We start from the raw sequence: 9,774 nt of genomic DNA on the forward strand, positions 1-9,774 counted from the left end.
TTTTCTTGCGCATGGCCCTTATTTGACTTTCAAAAGTAATTTTCTCGACGGAAGAAATCACGACGAGCTGGGGATGAAAAGAAAAGAACGCGAGCTTAGTAACCGGTTCAAGGACGGCGACGAGAAAACAAACACACCCAACCAAGACAAAAAAAAGAAACGTTCCTCATTGCACCGGGACGATTTTTTATTCAGCTTGGAAAATCGCTCCATTATCGCCTTAGTCTAACGTGAGCCTCCAAACGGCACTCAGATTAGTCTTAGGCTTCGAGACGTTTATTTCTGAGGCAGTCAATGACGCTCTCAACTCTCATCTTGGACTGTCGAGCCGATATCAGTTGGTTATTTTTCCTTCTAAGGTTTCCTACGTGCTGCAAACACCCCAATGTAAAGGCATGGGACAAAGAAAACATGCTTTCTTTCGCTTCTTCATTCTTTCTTTTTAATCTGCTTTCTGCAGAGCGCCCAAGTGAAAACTGCTTCTTCCTACAAATACAGGGCGGAATTGTTTTCGTAAGAAGCCGCGGACTATGGCGTCTCTGCAGAGCCTGAATAGCATGCAAACCTCCAAACTTACTGAGCGACAAATAAATAAACTAACAAACGAGCGAACAAAAAAAAAACGAGCTAAGAGGAAAATGAAGCAATGACGAAAAACAAGAGGAATGCAAAGAAGAGAAAAAGAACACAAGACATAAGCGACGGAAGAAAAAAATGAAGCCGGAAAGAAAGGAAGAGAGAGAAAGAAACGAAGAGAGTGAGAACACAAAGAAGAAAAAAGGAGAAATGGAAACAAAAAACAAGAAAGGAAAGTGGGAGAAGGAGGACCGATGGAAGGAAAGAATGAGAGAAAGAAGGAAAGAAAGCGGAAGTAAGGAAAGAAAGCAGGGAGGAAAGGAAGGAAAACAGGTATGTAAGTAAGGAAGGACTGAAATGAAAGAAGGAAGAAAGGAATTAACGAAAGGAAGGAAAGGAATAAGGAAATGAATGAAATGAAAGAAAGAAATAATTGGGAAGGAAGGAAGGAAGGAAGGACGGAAGGAAGGAAGGAAGGAAGGAAGGAAGGAAGGAAGGAAGGAAGGAAGGAAGGAAGGAAGGAAGGAAGGAAGGAAGGAAGGAAGGAAGGAAGGAAGCATGGAATAATATTAATAATAATTTGTTTTTTGAGGAAAGGAAATAGCGCAGTATCTGTCTCATGTATCGTTGGACACCTGAACCGCGCCGTAAGGGAAGGGATAAGGAAGGGAATGAAAGAAGAAAGGAAGAGAGAGGTGCCGTAGTGGAGGGCTCCGGAATAGTTTCGACCACCTGGGGATCTTTAACGTGCACTGACATCGCACAGCACACGGGCGCCTTAGCGTTTTTCCTCCATAAAAACACAGCCGCCGCGGTCGGGTTCGAACCCGGGAACTCCGGATCAGTAGTCGAGCGCCCAAACCACTGAGCCACCACGGCGAGTGAAGCATGGAAGGAAGGAAAAGAAAAGAAATGGAAGGAAGGAAAAGAAAGAAGGAAGGAAAGACACGAACAAAAATGGAAATGAAGGAAGTAAGGAAACTTGGCAGTAAAGACGAGGCAGGATGGCTCCTTCGACCCATTCGTGCAATGCACTCTGTGTGAAAAGGCGGCTGTAGCGCATTACTTTGCCAATCAATCAGCGCGAACTCAACGACGCGTGTGGGGTTCCGGTGTCCGGCTCGTATGTTGGGATGAGCGCATTACAGAGAAAGCCAGCCGACGACAGGGGAGAAAAAAAGGTTCAAAAAAATAATAAAACAACCATAAGAGTAAAGAGGAGGCGAGTTCGATTGGAGCGATAAGTTTCCCAAGATTACGAGCGACCAGCCTCTCGGCTATTTGCGACCTTCTCCGACGGAAACTCTATATAGCCGTCTCGGTCAGCAAGAAAAAGTACGGAGGAAAGTTTGGAGATTTCGAGGCCAGTGATGTTCCTTCTCTCCAACATATATTTTCTTTCCATCTCTCTACGTTCTTTAATCCGAAATCTCTAAATAAATCTGGGATATGTTCATCCAATGCTAAACAGTTCCTATATATAGGTAGCTTTTAATGTGATCCCATCTGAGATAACACTACAACGACCGAAAAAAAAGAAAAAAATCCCGACGGCAATGATTTTCGACTTGGGGTTGAAACGGCGCTTTCCTTTTATACTGAGCATTGCGCAACTTGAGGTCTTGCACAATTTTCACTCCGTTTCCTCACTGGCGTGTGCTTCGAAAGGTGGGAAGCCGCCTTTGGCTTGTTCGAGCTAGACATTGTAAAGGAGTGTTTGGGATCGGGCTCGTTGGAATGTCGTCATTTCAAAGGCTGAGCTGCTTGGGCAAACAGAGACGTGTTAAAGACAAACACAGACGTTAGGCGCAATCTATCAACCGAGGATCAAGAGATCGAAACGAAGAAAACAAGTACACGTGACTAAGATCCGACGATAAACGAAAAAAAAGCAATAAACCACAGAAACACGCCGCGATGAAAGAAAAAATCGTACAAACTAACCGATCAAAGGTTTCGCTCCCGGCCGTCCCCAACAGATGCCCACGCCTAGGCGACACTCATGACAGCCGTGTATCAGCGCACAAAATATCTACTTCCCTCCGAGTGAGCGCAGTAGACGGGGAGCTAACGTATTCACGTTTATTTAAAATCATGGTGAAGGCCTCAATAACCTCACGCGTTTTCCTATCGTTTGCACGTGCCAAAATTGCTGTGTTTTATATCCGCACTGGCGCATGTGACTCATCATGTACTGGCTTAAGTAAGTTTTTCGTTTTGCACAATTCGCGTCCGGGCAGTGTGTATTAGTTCGGTTTGTTTTCGTTTGATAACGAAGAAGCTTTTTGTGGGCTGCTCAAGTATGCGTTCTTCAGAAGATGAAGTGGATCAGATTGTGAGGATCTTTGTCCTCAAATGTAAAAGCATTGATTCTTGTTATAAGAGCCTTGGTCCATGTTCTCTCTCTCTTTATTATTTTAATTAGTGCCGTGTATTTCCACGAACTTTCATTCTTATTCACCTCTTCCTGCCGTCCTGTCGTTCCTTTTTATCTCTTTCATTTCTTGATCACGGCGATCCACATCAAGAAGAGCTTAGCATTGAAGCGGCAATCTACTTGAGATAGGGGTGCGCTTGAGGAAACCATCGCAGTGGTTGAAATCTATTCCGAATTTCTTTTATCGCCTAGTTCTCAGGCTATTAACAAGCAGAACTGGGTGTTTGCAGTATCCTTACTTTTACAATGAAAAAAAAAACATCTTCTATATAATGTTGCGCAAACAGCTGTAACAAGTGTGCCCCAAATCACGCTGTACAATATTGCCATGAGACAAATCTGATAAGATGAATACCGAATGAGGAAGATAAAAGGCTGTTGAAAAAAGTTGAGGAGACACTTAAGCTCCGCCTTAAGGGTATGACACGATAACGTTAATGGGTTTATGCCCATATATGCAGAATTGGTCATTCTCTACTTAACATTAATAGATCCCTGGGAGTCCTCATACCCCTCCTGGCGCATTGATGCAGCGGTTAAGCGATGCACCACTGTCCTGCTATGGCAGCTGCTGCCACCGATGGAGCTAGTGCGACCCAGGTTGCTGTTTCCGAGCGACTTATTGCGACAAATCATTAGATTAACTGCCACTGGTCACGGTGCGCAGTTTGCTCACAGTCCGCTGGGCAGGTCATGATGCCGCCACAAGTTAATATAACCTAGGTTGTCCACCTGCCTCCTAGGTTGCTTCTCTGGAGATTTTTCGTGGACATTTCGCTCACGGTCAAGGAGGCCGACGACAACAGAGGATTTTGTGCAACACGAGCCCCTTATGGCTATCGCGTTAATACTACCGGCTCGCATGAAGCGCCGCACTAGCAGAGAACGAGGAGGAAAACGGTGAAGGGAATAAAGCGCCTGAAGTTTTCGATGTTCACTAGCCTGCCTAAAATGTAGGAGCTCGGGTTTAAAAAAAAAACCGTCCCAGCTCATACCCCCCTTACAAGAAATAATGGGTGTAAAGATTGTAAACAGGTTCCTCGTGCAGTTTCCGCCGGCTTTGTCCTGGTCGTGAATGGCACCTTCCTGTTAACTCTACTTGCGTAAATTCGGGGCCCTGCCCTCGTTCAAACGAGTACATGAGGTTACAGGAAGCGCGTCGAGTGCTGTCGCGTATCGCGTTCATCTTAGGGTGCGCCAATGGAAGACGAGACGCCTTGCCTTGTGTCTATAAAAAACACAGCCAACCAAGCTTCCAACGTTGCTATAACTAACCGTGAGGAGTCAGTTAGACCGAGCACTACTTAGTTTGAGACCTTCCCTACTGTATTTTGTCTGTTCTTTTCTGCCATTTGAGTGTGCTGTCGAGAAAAACAAATAATTAAATGACAATTGCAAAACTTGTAATGGGGAAAATGAGCGCTAGTTGCAATGTCCACACGCACGCTGTTCGACGACGACGACGACGACAAACACGCTTTGCACGAGAACCTTCGCCTTAACAGCTAGCGCTGTGTGAGGTCAACAACAACAGCTAGTGCTGTAAAACAGCGAAGAGGAGGATGAAAGAACTCTATTTGTGGCCAGCGCTTCGAGGGCGCTGCCAGTTATGAGTGGAAAGAGGGAATCTGCGCAGCTTCATCGACCGGGGGTCGAGTGAGACAATGATTGCAAAACACGGCCACTGCTTCAAATCAGCTGCACACTTCGCACACACGTCATTCGCTCCACTCTTTTAAATTTCCTAATTTATGCGTGAACGAATGGAGTGAAAGCTGAAAGCGGCGCGTCTTACTTCGTTATGAACGCCTTCGGGCTGCGGCAACGCCCGACGGAATGCAAGGAATTCCTTTGCGTGAGCCGTGCGTTTCGCCGTCTCGCCACAGCAATGAAGCTTGCATATCAATGAGACAGCTAGAGTGAACGCTCTGCATATACGCTAGATGCCACTCAAGGCTGATTATTGAAGCTTGACGCCCTGCTTTAAGTATAACGTTGCACAAGATGTTACGCGGCCCGAATGAACCCAAATAATAGCGCCTCGTGCAATTAGTGAGTACGCAGATTTTCAGTGCTGCGAAAATAATGTATAGTTCTGCTTAGGATGCTATATAGTATTCAGTGAATTTTTGTTTGGCGAAGTGCACCGACCAGAAATGTAACTATCAATCGGAGACTCTTTTTGCTTAAGCGTCAAATTTGCCTTAATTGAATTCTTACTCCGTGCCCCGCAGGAATTCAGGCGCCGGTCTAACGACATCAGTTCTTTCAGGCAATTATTTCTTTTTTTTTGCCTTGACTTCATAATCGTGTTCATTACCGCGATTGAAGAATCCTGAAGAAAAAATATGCAAATACAGAAAGGTGTCACCGCTGACAAGTGCTACGGAGGAGATGAAATTCTCATTTTTCGTACTACGCAGTGACTGCATTAGCATTCCAGATGTGCAAGTGGCGTGCTTGAATAAGAAGATGCGACGGGATCGAGCTATACCAAGAGTGTTTATCACCTTAGTCGCGAAGATGAAGCCGTCACTTTCGTCCTTGTAGGGGAGGAATTGAAGAACCCAGAAAGAGAAAGGATGAAATAAACGCGCTATGCTATGCGATTTATTTTATCAGCGTGTTCCACAGTGCATGCCTACAAGCTCGCGAAGCGCGCCGAGTATGACATAGGGGTAATTACGGGGGCTATATGTTTGTCCAATATCTACACCGCACTTCTGCTCCCTAATTTGCCTCGGGCGTAGTTGTCGTGAGAGAGTAATGTAGAGAGCCAAACACCAATTTATGTTATCTTTTACGCTGCTTGATTCATCTTGCTTTGTGTGCGTCATATGGTAATTAGATACGGGAAAAGGCCCCCGTGTACTTACTAGTTAGTTGCGAGCGTCCCCTTTTTATTTAAGAAAAAAACAAAAAAGGTAAGCAAAAAGGGAGCATACAAAGCCAATGCATGAATGAGAATAACAAATTAATATACTGGCAGAATTTCACGATTTGACCATTAGGCCGAAATGAGAGAATAATGAGGACGCACATTTTAGAAGCTCGAGAGGCCGCAACTTTTCTCCTCTAAAATGGTACAAATTAAAATGACCAAGCAGATGGCCGTTCCTTTGTTTGGCGGCTCAAAAGTGCAGAATCAGCACACGTGAAGCTGGTATCGATAGCAAGGCTGCTTCGTATACAGCGGCACTCCTAGAAACTCCCAAAGATGTAACGAAAAAGAACGGGAAGCACCGAATGAACTAGTAGTGGGAGATAATTCGACACGCTTAAACGGAGCTAAGCATTAAAGCTTCCCTGGTCTGCGCAGACAGTTTTCAATTGTTCGCATAGAAATTACAGAAAAGGAAGTGGATTTTTTGAATGCAGTATTCTTTTTAAATTCACGTTTACTTGACGTATAGTCCTGTAATGCTATCAAGAAAAGATGCTCAAATTTCTCTAAAATTCCTTGTCTGTTGGAGGAAAAACGCTAGGGCGCCCGTGTGCTGTGCGATGTCAGTGCACGTTAAAGATCCCCAGGTGGTCGAAATTACTCCGGAGCCCTCCACAACGGCACCACTTCCTTTCTTCTTTCACTACCTCCTTTATCCCTTCCCTTACGGCGCGGTTCAGGTGTCCAACGATATATGAGACAGATACTGCGCCTTTCCTTTCCCCAAAAACCAATTATTATTAAAGGCGTTAAGAACGGGTTTCCGTTAACCTGACATGTTTCTACGAAGCGTCTCGTTTCTATCTGCCTCTGTCGCCTGTCAAGACTACAAATTTTTGCACACGCTCTTCCCCACACTGGATACAAAACAGAGGCGACGGTGTCGCGGCGGCTGCGTTTTTATGGAGGAAAAACGCTAAGGCGCCCGTGCGCTGTGCGATGTCAGTGCACGTTAAAGATCCCCAGGTGGTCGAAATTATTCCGGAGCCCTCCACTACGGCACCTCCTTATTCCTTTGTTCTTTCACTCCCTCCCTTATCCCTTCCCTAACGGCGCGGTTCAGGTGTCCAACGATATATGAGACAGATACTGCGCCATTTCCTTTCCCCAAAAAACCAATTATTATTATTATTGCGCGCAACAGTCACCGATATTCCAGCCTGCAGCGAAGAGATAACCGGTTTAAACTTCTAGCGGACGTGCATTTTACGTAAGTCTCCTTGTTAGAGAGGCTGAAACAAGAGACACGCATGTTCTCCAACTCACCGGACAAAGCTCCTGCGGAGACCCAACCTTGTGCGCTGCTTTGTCGCGACGGATCGGGGGATCCGATCGACTCAAGTTGGGCAACAACTTTTTCCTTCTATTCGGGATCGGCGCCGGCGGGGAGCGGCGCAGCGTTGCAGTCAACAGCCCGGCTGGAGAAGGCGCGTGTGCCCCGGGATCCCGCGCGCTCCGCAACCCTCTTTCTTCTCCTTCTTCGGGCGCGCATGCGCAGAGCGAGCAAGATCTCTCCCTCCTATGTTTCCCGGGGCTCTCCCAGTGGCCTCCCGTGTCTCCTTTCATTTTTCCCTCTGATTTCCCTTTCTTCCTTGTGTCGAGAGTCATTCCGTCAGGCGCCTATTCGTTCCAGTGGGACGTTCTTCCAGTTCTGTTTATCTCTCGCTTCAGTAGCATTTATTCAGAAGTGGGTTGCTGGAAAACGCAGCTTCGCAAATTTTTGCTTCGCTTTATTCATGTGCGAGCAGTACAGAAAAGCATGTCGCTAATAAATAGAACACTTGTCACAAAGACGTGGCGCACAATATTTCAAAATGCTCTTTGCGTTAAATTTCCTTAATTATCTCATCAGACGGATGCATCTCATAAAGAAACAATGGATTTGTGTTAGTTATTGAATGAGACGTGTGACTAATTTCTCTTTCTTGGGGCGAACGCGTGGATTCGTGGAACGCGTGGAAGAATAAACCTCATGTTATGTTGCTCTAAACGTATCTCTCGAGGAGCGTGAATGGGCTGACGAAAGCGTTCACTTCGAGGATCCCGTTCTTCTACAGTGCACCGCTGTTTCTGTGGCCTTACAACGAATCCCCAAGATGGCTTCAGTACTAACAACATCTCTATTGGCACTTTTAGCGCTTCACTCGTCCCAGCCTAAGCGAGAGACACGAGACGGAAGCCCTGTCCGCTCCTCCTGTGTGATTCGTTTTGAGCTGTGCGAACTCTTCCTTTCAAAGACTTTGATATGTTCAGCTTACAAAAGTCGGGCAGTGAAGACGTATTAGCGATATATAAAACGAGGTTCTCTATACAGACACGCTCCAGCGTGGTCGATAATGTAATTTAGAACCCTTGCGAAATTTCGCTCAAAGTGGCATACTTCAAAATCTCTTCCGTTAATAAGCGTCAATGTTCTCACGTTGTTAAGATCTGTAACGACATTGAAGAATGTGTCTGGGTCACTCGTTAAAGCACTCCTTTTCAATACTAAAATCAGGGCCCCACACATTAGTTAAAGGGCTTGTCAGGTACTTTTTGAAAAGTACAAATTTATATTTTTTAGCGTCAGTTTAGGCTCTTTCTGACGTTTTTTTTTTTCGAGAAGAGAAGCTCAGTGTCGATTACACCCGTTGTAATGCGGATGATCAGCGCTACTTGGTCTGCTGCTTGCATTATTTTTCATTCTCAAGCCGACAGCGAATAGCGTCTCCGTTGCTACAGCAACACCTGAGCATGCGCCAAGTAGTTTCGGGCAGCAGCTACTACAAAAAAAAAAAGAAAAGCTCTCGACCGGGCTCAACGGCGCCGTTGCCATGACCAAGGGCCAAATAAATCTAGTGCTCCTTGCTCCAAAGTATCTGCCATCCGTTGCACTCTTTGTAATGCTAACCGGATAACTGGGGCCTCACCCATGTTTTCATTCCTCCATGGCATTGCCCTCCTGTTTATACGTGCACCGTTTAGAGCATGATGCTTCGCCTCGGCTGCATCGTTGGGCCAACATGCAATGCGACTGATGTTGCACTTTGCCGCTGTCGACTGTATCGCAACAGCTGCGGATGCTACTTTTCAATAGCGCCAAATTCAGTCATTACAGGTTGTTTTCATTAGAAGCGTTTCAAGGCATTCGTCGGCGCCTTTTTAAAAGCCTCTTCGGGAAAATTAATGTTTCCTTGGTCGTAAAATTCGCCCACAAGCTGGGAGGAAGTGACGCCATCAGATCGGACAATTCCCATTTGCTTGGAGGAGGTGACGTCACCAGAAGAGAAGTAACACCACTTCCGGTAAAGGCATCAGTGGCTTTTTATTCTGTCTTATTTCCATCACATGAGGTAATTACGTGTCCCTATGAGTTGTTTTCAACCCCCCCCCCCCCCCCTTATGAAGTTGGCGTGAAGCGCATGAACAGAGCTATGCACGGAGTGCTCACGTGACCGCGGAAGCTCGATGGAAACAACTGCTACTACGTGGAGGCCGGGAACCTTTAATTTTAATAGCTATAGCTTTGTAAATAGCGGTGGAAGTGCGAAAGATGCAGTGCCCTGGTGCACTCCAAGAAACAAATAACGTACTTGAGGTGCAGTTTCCTGACCGTCGCATTTTAAATGCTCGTACTGGTATAATAACTACGCCAGCGTTTGAATACCATCTTTTCCGGTTGGGAACGCGGCGACCGAAGAGCGAAGCCTTTCGACAGCTCTTCAATTAACGCTGCGGTTCCTAGCCAGAAGCGGCACTGTTTAATTAGGCGGCCAGTAGGCACCCGCGTGGCCGCTTGAACAGCGTGTCGCACGCCACTCCAGTGGGCAAATACCAG

General features: G+C 46.1%; 1 protein-coding gene across 1 annotated transcript in view; it reads right to left on the bottom strand.

Moving 5' to 3' along the window:
- The window catches only part of LOC144123610 (oxytocin receptor-like), a 34,126-nt gene extending 26,734 nt beyond the window's left edge, over positions 1-7,392 (bottom strand). The window contains exon 1 of the mRNA XM_077656415.1: positions 7,224-7,392. The gene's annotated coding sequence lies outside the window, so the exon portion shown is untranslated. The remainder of the gene's footprint in view (positions 1-7,223) is intronic.
- Positions 7,393-9,774: the final 2,382 nt, after the last annotated feature.

The sequence above is a fragment of the Amblyomma americanum genome, chromosome 3 (assembly GCF_052857255.1).
Source record: "Amblyomma americanum isolate KBUSLIRL-KWMA chromosome 3, ASM5285725v1, whole genome shotgun sequence".
Taxonomy (NCBI): Eukaryota; Metazoa; Arthropoda; class Arachnida; order Ixodida; family Ixodidae; genus Amblyomma; species Amblyomma americanum.